The sequence below is a fragment of the Arachis stenosperma genome, chromosome 10, assembly GCF_014773155.1.
Source record: "Arachis stenosperma cultivar V10309 chromosome 10, arast.V10309.gnm1.PFL2, whole genome shotgun sequence".
NCBI classification, from domain to species: Eukaryota; Viridiplantae; Streptophyta; class Magnoliopsida; order Fabales; family Fabaceae; genus Arachis; species Arachis stenosperma.
In genome coordinates, this window is record NC_080386.1 from 116,321,307 (window position 1) to 116,331,549 (window position 10,243).

Sequence of the window (10,243 nt, forward strand, 5' to 3'; positions counted from 1 at the left end):
GCCTGCAAAACCTCCATTTATCATGTGTACGTGCCTTTCGGGGGTTCGCAGGGTTTATTCGGCCCGACCTTCGTTATCTCCCCGCCTTCTTTTCCTGGTCTCTTCTCCTTTCTCTGCTATGTATCTGTCGAGCTTTCCTTCTCTGGCTAGCTTTTCTATAACGTTTTTTAGGTCGTAGCAGTCGTTAGTAGAATGACCGTAGAGTTTGTGATATTCACAGTACTCGGACCGATCTCTCCCCGCTCTCTTGTGTTTTAGAGGTCGGGGCGGGGGGATCTTTTCGGCGTGGCATACTTCTCTGTAGACGTCTACCAGGGAGACTCGGAGGGGTGTAGTTGTGGTACTTCCGTGGCTTGTCCGAGTTGGGTTCTTCTTTCTTCTTCTGTTCCCGATCTCGATCTCGGAGTGGGTAGGTTGATTCCTTCCTAGAAGAGTCTCTTAGCTGGGAGGTTTCCTCCATGTTGATATATTTTTCTGCCCGCTCCTGCACCTCGTATAGGGAGGTCGGGTATCGTTTGGATAGGGATTGGCTGAACGGTCCCTCTTTTAGGCCGTTTGCTAGTCCCATGATGGCTGCTTCAGTGGGTAAGTGTTGTATGTCCAGGCAGGCTTTGTTGAATCGCTCCATGTATTCTCGGAGGGTTTCTTGGTTACCTTGTTTGATCCCGAGTAGACTGGGGGCATGTTTTGTCTTGTCCTTTTGAATAGAGAACTTTGTTAGGAATTTTTTGGTCAGGTCTTCGAAGCTGGTGATTGATCATGGTGGCAGGTTGTCGAACCACTTCATGGCTGACTTGGTGAGAGTGGTGGGGAAGGCTTTGCACCGAATCGCGTCAGAGGCATCGACTAGGTACATTCTGCTTCTGAAGTTGCTGAGGTGGTGACTTGGATCGGTGGTGCCGTCGTAGAGATCCATATCGGGTGGTTTGAAGTTTCGCGGTACCTTTTCCTTCATGATCTCTTGCGTGAAGGGATCATGGCTGCCTTCGGGGGTGGTGCCGCGTTCTGTCCGGCCTTTCAGGTTGGCCTCTATTTTCCGCAGTTTTTCCTCTAATTCTCTGCGCTTTCGAGTCTCCCTCCTCAGATCTTGTTCAGTTTCTTTCTGTTTCTTTATGTCCTCTTCGAGTCGTTTCAGTCGGTTTTGTTGTGCCTGGACTGCTTTTAGAATTTCCGAGCTCTTTTCTTTTTCGGGATTTTGTGGATCTTTGTTTGGGAGTGATGTCTTTGGGCGATTCTGTTTGTTTCCTCCTGGAGTGCGTGGTGATAGAGGGCTGTCCGGACGTTCTCCGGTGTCAATTTCTTCCTCTTGTTCAGATGCAGCGCGGTCATTGTTGTGAGGGTCGTCCGCCATGGTAGAGGGATGACTTCCAGGTCCCCGGCAACGGCGCCAATGTTCCGAGGGTTACCTGAAACGTGTAGCTCGGTCGTCTGGAGAGGCCCGAGATGGGGGTCAGGGACCCGAGCTTGATATGTAGAGTGGTTGGTGGTTGTACCTGCAATGACACTCCGATGCTTAAGTTAGCATGGGTTCAAGCAGATATATCTAGAATGTAGAATGAATGCCATACCTGGGTGCTCCAGTGTATTTATAGTAGTTGGCCGTGATCTTCCCTGGATAAGATATTCTTATCTTATCTTATCTTTGGGAGTTTTATCTCTATCTTTGTGGAACCGCCTTTTCTAGGCCCTTTCGGCCTTTAGGTTTTGGGCTGCGTTCCTTTTGATGGGCCTTCCTTTGCTTGATTGTCCGAGGTCCGACCTTTAGGCGTGGGCCTTAGGAAGAGGTCGGACCTTTTATGAATTTGCCGAGTTTGGAGGAGTTCGGTCAGGGTATGAACAAGTCCCATAACCTATGATGAGCTGAGAGGAGAACTCATTGCCTATGAAGCCACACACACAAACACAGACTCAAAGAAAAAGGGAATAGCTCTCAAGTCACAAATAGAACCAAAAGAGAGTGAGTCTAGTGATGGTATTTCAGATGACGAGCTTTTGTTTTTTGCTGGAGATTTAGAAGGATGATGAAGAGCAAGGGAAAATACAAGGGTTCAAGTTCAAAGGAGCACAAGATAGACTTGAGCAAGGTGACGTGTCAGCATTGCAAGGAGGCTGGACACTTCAAGTCAAACTGTCCAAAGCTCAAAAAGGAGGACAAAGGAAAGAAGGAAAGGAAGAGAGTACTCATGGCAGCTTGGGAGGATCTTGAGAATGACTCAAATGAAGAAGAAGAATCTGAAGGAGATGACAAAGACTGCTTCATGGCTGGAAACAATAATCTTGATGAGGTAAACTATTATGATTTGACCATTGAGGACTTGCATGCTATTATTGATGATCTCACTTTAAACACATCAAAACTGCTTGATAAATACAATGAATGCAGATCTGAAAGAGATGTGTTAAGAGCTGAAAATAATTTTTTAAAAGAAAAAGTGAAGGAAACTGAATGTGCATTGGACATCATTGAAGAAAATAGATTTCTAAAATCTGAACTTGAAAAATTAAAAGGAAAGCACATTGTGGATCCTTCTCATGAGTTAATTGTTGAAAATGAAAGATTAAATGATAAGATTAAAAAGCTGAATGGTGACTTAGCAAAATTTGCTCAAGGTTCCAAAAACTTGGACAAATTACTTGCAAGTCAAAGACCATTGTTTGAAAAATCTGGTTTAGGCTACATAGCCAAGGAAGATGCAGTTACTAATACTTCCTCTATAAAATTTGTGGCTTCTTCATCAAATACCAAATCCATACCAAGCAAATCAGGTATCGGATATGTTTCAACTTGTGAAGAAAAATTTGATGAAGCAAACACAAGTGAAACTGAGCCTTCACCAAGAACTGGTCCGAGTCCAAACCGGCCAGGTTTGGGTTACATTTCAAAAAATGAGGATGCTTTCAAGAAACCAATATTTTACAACAAAACCTTATTTTCGAAAGGTAAAAATATTCAAAAAAATTCTGGTGAAAACATTTTTGCAAAGAGGAATAATTATAACAAAAATCAGTTTGTCAAAAGAAATGCATCTCCTCCAAAAACCAGAAAACCATTTAATCATTTCAAGCAATATAACTCACCTCAATTTCAGCGGCACACATCAGAAAATCATTGTGTTAATTGCAAGAAATTTGGTCACTCATATGCACAATGCTTCATTGAAAAAAGAGTTGTTGGAAACAAAGTTTACAATATTGTTTGTGATTTCAATGCACTTGGGCAACCAAGATGGATTAACTTCAAAGGATCCAAATTAATTTGGATACCTAAGGCTACTTGAAACTCATCATGCAGATTTGCCTAGCATCCAAGAACAAAAAGGACATGTGGTACATGGATAATGGATGTTCAAGGCACATGACTGGAAGGTCAACCTACTTCATCAAACTAAATAAGTATGATGGAGGTTTTGTGACCTTTTGAGATGATGGTAAAGGTAAAATCATTGCTGTTGGAAAAGTAGGTAATGAACAATCTACTTTCATTGATGATGTGCTTTTGGTATGTGGTTTAAAGCACAATCTTTTGAGTATAAGTCAGCTGTGTGATTTAGGATATTTAGTTGTTTTCAAAATGATTGAATGCTGTGTTGTTAATGAAAAGACAAATGAAGTGATGTTTGTTGCCAAGCGTTTCAATAATATGTATGGACTTACTCTTGATGAACTAAAGGATCAAAATGTAGCTTGTCTTCACTCTAAAGAATCTGAAAAGTGGTTATGGCACAAGAGATTGGGCCATGCAAGTATGTTTCAAATAAACAAACTTGTAAAGAAAGAATTAGTAAGAGGTCTCCCTTTGATAAAGTTTGACAAAGACATCACTTGTGATGCTTGCCAAATGGGAAAACAAACAAAAAGTTCTTTTAAACCAAAGGAAGACATCTCTACTAAAAGACCACTTGAGTTGCTACACATTGATTTATTTGGTCCAACTAGAACTCAAAGCCTAGGTGGTAAACATTATGGTTTAGTGATTGTGGATGACTATACTAGGTTTGGTTGGGTTTTATTTCTTGCACACAAAAATGAAGCCTTTTCGGCCTTTGAACCTTTTTGCAAGAAAATTCAAAATGAAAAGGATTTGAAAATCTCTTCTATAAGAAGTGATCATGGAACTGAATTTGAAAACAATTTGTTTGAATCCTTTTGTGAGAAATTTAGAATATCTCACAACTTCTCTTGTCCAAGAACACCACAACAAAATGGTGTTGTGGAAAGAAGAAATAGAAGCATACAAGAGATGACAAGAGTCATGCTTTGTGAGAGTAATGTTCCAAAATTCCTTTGGGCTGAAGCGGTCAATACGGCTTGCCACATTTTGAATAGAACTATCATAAGGAAATTCTTGAAGAAAACCCCTTATGAACTTTGGAAAGGCTACCCACCAAACTTAGATTACTTGCACATCTTTGGATGCAAATGTTTTGTTTTAAATAACAAAGAAAATTTGGGTAATTTGATCCAAAGGCTTATGAGTGTTTGTTTGTAGGATATTCCACAACTAGTAAAGCATATAGGGTTTATCATCAAGATGCTAGAATTACTGAGGAGTCCATTCATGTTACATTTTGTGATACTAACTTGGTGCAAAGCATGTTGGAAGATTGTGATGCAGGAAATCAAGCACAAAAAGAGGATGAAACTGCTCAAAATAACGGAAAAGAAAATTCTGGACAAGCTGAACCAGAAACTACAAATGCTAAAAATTCAAGAGACAATTCCATTTTGTCTCATGAATCTGATGAAAATCCTACAGCCAGCAGCGCCCAGAATCCCTTGGTGACTGAATCTGCTTCCAAGTCCACCAGACCTCATGAGTGGAGATTCTTGAAGAATTATTCTGAAAAATTTGTCATTGGGGACGTCTCTCATAGAGTGCAAACAAGGTCTTCCACTAGAAAGGCAAATGAAAGATCCAACATTGCCCTTCTATCACAGATAGAGCCTCAAAACGTTAAGGAAGTACTTAGTGACCCATCTTGGGTTAAAGCTATGGAAGATGAGCTTCTTGAGTTTGAAAAGAACCAAGTATGGACTTTGGTTCCAAGGCCAAGTGGAAAGAAAGTGACCGGCATCAAGTGGATATTTCGGAACAAGTTGGGAGAAGATGGTAGCATTACAAGAAATAAGGCAAGGCTAGTGGCTCAAGGATATGACCAAGAAGAAGGAATAGACTTTGATGAATCCTTCGCCCCTGTTGCCCGAATGGAAGCCATAAGACTTCTCTTAGCTTATGCTGCATTTTGTGGTTTTAAATTATATCAAATGGATGTGAAATGTGCATTTTTGAATGGTGTGATAGATAGAGAAGTGTATGTGAAGCAGCCTCCTGGTTTTGAAAATAAAGTACATTCTAATCATATTTTCAAATTGTCTAAAGCTCTCTATGGTTTAAGACAAGCTCCTAGAGCTTGGTATGAGAGACTTGGCTCTTTTCTTTTGAAAAATGGTTTTTAAAGAGGCACCACTGACACAACTCTATTCATCAAAAACTCTAATGATTCTTTTATTCTAGTCCAAATATATGTTGATGACATTATTTTTGGATCAGTGGTGGACGAAATTGTGATCCTTAAAGTTGTACTCCTTGTACTTGTATGGAATTTAAAAATTGGCTCTATTGGAATTTATGATCACAACTCCATTCAACTTAACCAGCAAGTGTACTGGGTCATCCAAGTAATACCTTACGTGAGTAAGGGTCGATCCCACAGAGATTGTTGGTATGAAGCAAGCTATGGTCACCTTGCAAATCCCAGTTAAGTGGACTCATAAAGTCAAATGTGATTAGATTGGATAAATAAAGATAAATAAAATAAAAAGGGATAGAAATACTTATGTAAATCAATAGTGGGAATTTCAGATAGGCGTATGGAGATGCTGTGCTCCTCATGTATTTCTACTTTCTTATTATATTCATCCAATCCTTCTTACTCCTTTCCATGGCAAGCTGTATGTAGGGGATTACCGTCGTCAATGGCTACTTTTCATCCTCTCGGGAAAATGGTCCTATGCGCTGTCACTGCATGGCTAATCGTCTGGAGGCATCACCCTTGTTGATGGCTACATCCCATCCTCTCAGTGAAAATGGTCCAAATACTCTGTCACAGCACGGCTAATCATCTGTCGGTTCTCAATTAGGTTGGAATAGAATCCCTTGATTCTTTTGCGTCTGTCACTAACGCCCAGCCTTCAGGAGTTTGAAGCTCGTCACGGTCATTCAATACCGGAATCCTACTCGGAATACCACAGACAAGGTTAGACTTTCCGGATTTCCGGAATCCTACTCGGAATACCACAGACAAGGTTAGACTTTCCGGATTCCCATGAATGTCGCCATTTATCTAGCTTATACCACGAAGATTCTGTTGGGGAATCTAAGAGATATGCGCCCGGCCTAAAGTAGAACAGAAGTGGTTGTCAGTCACGCGCGTTCATAGGTGAGAATGATGATGAGTGTCACGGATCATCACATTCATCAAGTTTGAAGTGCAACGTATATCTTGGAATAAGAATAAAAGAGAATTGAATAGAAATTAATGGTAATTGTATTGAAACTTGAGGTACAGCAGAGCTCCACACCCTTAATCTATGGTGTGCAGAAACTCCACCGTTGAAAATACATAAGTGAAAGGTTCAGGCATGGCCGAATGGCCAGCCCCCTAAAATGTGATCAATAGCCTCTTAAGATGAAGAATAAAACAAAACTGAGACCAAAGATGTCTAATACAATAGTAACTTATCCTATTTATACTAGACTAGCTACTAGGGTTTACATGAGTAAGTAATTGATGCATAAATCCACTTTCGGGGCCCACTTGGTGTATGTTTGGGCTGAGCTTGATCTATCCACGAGCTGAGGCTTCTCTTGGAGTTGAACGCCGAGTTATAGCGTGTTTCTGGCGTTCAACTCCGGGTTATGACGTGTTTCTGGCGTTTAACTCCAGACAGCAGCATGTACTTGGCGTTGAGCTCCACTTTACATCGTCAATTCCCGAATAAAGTATAGACTATTATATATTGCTGGAAAGATCTGGATGTCTACTTTCCAACGCCGTTGAGAGCGCGCCAATTGGAGTTTTGTAGCTCCAGAAAATCCATTTCGAGTGTAGGGAGGTCAGATTCCAACAGCATCAGCAGTCCTTTTGTCAGCCTTTTTCAGAGTTTTGCTCAAGTCCCTTAATTTCAGTCAGAAATTACCTGAAATCACAGAAAAACACACTAACTCATAGTAAAGTCCAGAAATGTGAATTTAACATAAAAACTAATGAAAACATCCCTGAAAGTATCTTGAACTTACTAAAAATTACCTAAAAACAATGCCAAAAAGCGTATAAATTATCCGCTCATCAATCAGCAAATGAATCCCTTTGTTCTGAATTTGGAAAACTCATGACAAGTGAATTTGACATGAGTATGATGGGTGAACTTAATTTCTTCCTTGGGCTGCAAATTAAACAAACGAAAAAAGGTATCTTCATTCATCAAGAAAAGTATGCCAAGGAATTAGTTAAGAAATTTGGTATGAAAAATGCCAAAGCCATGAGAACACCCATGCATCCTAGTTCTAAGTTAGATAAAGGAGAAATTGAGAAAGATGTTGATGAGACTAGGTATAGAGGAATGATTGGTTCTCTTATGTACTTATCTTCCTTTAGACCCGATATTGTGCAAAGTGTTGGATTGTGTTCTAGGTTCCAATCCAAACCTAAAGAGTCACATCTTTCGGCAGTTAAAAGGATCATTAGATATGTTCATGGCACATTTAATTTTGGTCTTTGGTATCCTAAGATTGATGATTTTTCTGCAGTTGGTTATTGTGATACAGATTTTGCTGGTGATAGAGTTGATAGAAGGAGCACTTCTGGTTTATGTTGCTTCCTTGGAAAGTCCTTAAATGTTTGGTCAAGTAAGAAGCAACCAACAGTGGCCTTATCCACTGTATAGGCTGAGTATATAGCTGCTTCTTCTTGTTGTTATCAACTTTTATGGTTAAAAACACAACTTGTTGATTACAAATTAAAGGCTGAAAATATTTCCTTGATGTGTGATAATATGAGTGTCATTAATATTTCTAAAAATCCAGTTTTGCACTCAAGGACGAAGCATATTGAAGTGAAATTTCACTCAATAAGAGAACATGTCCAAAAAAGGGATATTAGTATTCAATTTGTTAAATCTGAGGAGCAATTAGCAGATTTTTTTACAAAACCATTAGCTGAGGATATATTTTGTATGCTTAGGACTTGTCTAGGAATTTTGAGTTATGATTCTTTATTTGAAAATTGATGATGTATTTGCTAGAGATTTTTGTCTCATAAATAGGTATGAGACAATTCTGGGCAGGTGATGAACGTCTCCATCAAGCCAGCGTGTTCTGGGCTTGTTTCAAATGAAAGATAATCTGGGCCAATCTCAAAATCAGATCTAGAGTGGTCCATTGTGTTTCCTTAAATCCAACTATCTCTGGGCCCATATGTGAATGTTACATTTTTAATGGGCTGTGTGTTTATTTTTTAAAATAATTCTTCATTTAAAGTTTATAATCCAAAAAGATTTTTCAGTTTTTTTTTGTTTTTTCAAAATTTAAAATTTATTTCCTATTCTATTTTCAAATCAAATCAAATCTTAAATTTATGAGGTCAGGTCTTTTCATGTCATTTCAAAAGGTGATGCAGTTGCATGGTTTTGGAAAACCACTTTTGGGTACGGTTACCAACACTCTTTCTCTTCCCTCTATAACTTCTCCTCAAACCCTTTGGTTTCTTTCCTCTCACTCCACTATCTCTCTTCCATCAAAAGCATCAATTTAACCAAAATGGGGAAGAAAGTCATTGCTAAAAGAGCACCTCATGAGAAAATCCATAAACTTCCAGGATATCCTAGACCATCAACTCGTTCTCAAGACACCACTTTTACTCCTTCACCTTCTCCTCCTACCTCTCCTCCTCGAACTGACCCCATGGCTCGTACCAAGACCACTCAAAGGTATCCTGCCTCTGCCAAACCAACACCACCACCAAAGGCGACGCCTTCCAAACCTGCCTCTTCAAAACCTGGCTCTTCAAAGCCATCCTCATCCAAAGGGAAGCGTCCGGCGACGGAGGAACCTGCTCTCAAGCCACCATAACCCAGGGCAAGGTCAGTTCCTGTGCGCCCATAGAGAGGTAAAATTCGAGTTCCTCTCAAATCAGTTAGTGAACCTGACATTGGGCCGTTTGATCACAAAGCTCACTTTTTGACCTCTCACTCGAACTATGACCCTTATAGATTCAAATCTGCCATGAACAATGATTTTTATGAAGGGGTTATCCAGTATCGTACTCTGTGTCCATCTTTTCTAGCTGATCTACAATCTTTGAAAAGAAAAGGTTTTCCTTTTGTTGATAACTTGATTTTTCTGGACTGGAATCATCTTTTTGATATCAAAAAGCCTGTTTATCCCTTGTTGGTCAAAGAATTTTATGCTAATATGACTTATCATGAAGGCACTGCTCACTCATATGTAAAGGGCCGAGATATAGTTTTAAACAATGAGACTATCAGTGATGCTTTGAAGTATACTGATATTGGGCCTAGTGCTTACACTTCAGTTAAGTGGGATGAAGGAGTTGGTGTTTCATACAATGATGCCCTGGCTAGTATCTGTGAACATGTCTCCTTAATTGATGGCATTACACCCACTCACAAAGCCCTAGGATATGAACGTGCTCAGTTGCACTGAATGGTCAACCACATCATACTTCCTCAAAGTGGTTCATATCAAAGGGTTTCGTACACTGACACTCTTGTTTTATATGCCATTATCACCAAAATTGAACTTTTATTTGCATATTTGATGGTTAGATACATGTTTGATTCTGTTAGGAGTGAAAAAGACAAAGCACTTCCTTATGGCATGTTTCTAACTTGTATTTTTGAGTATTTTGGTATTGACTTGACCAATGAGAAATATGAAAATAGACATTCATATCTAAAGGGAGGTGGTTCAGTGAAACAGCAAAAAGGACCAACTCAATCTGAGAGAGTGGTTCTAGATGATGATGATGATGAAGAGTACATCCCAGATGACTCTCCTCCTCCTTCCATTGAGGGTACTTCTATTTCCACTGGAAAGAAATCTGCTCTGCTGAATGTGATCAAGGATGTTGCTCAAGAGTTTGTTTTCCAATCAAATCATTTGATTGCCTTGAGCAAGGAACAAAGGAAGCTAGCTAGCAAGCATGAAAACTTCCTGAAGAAA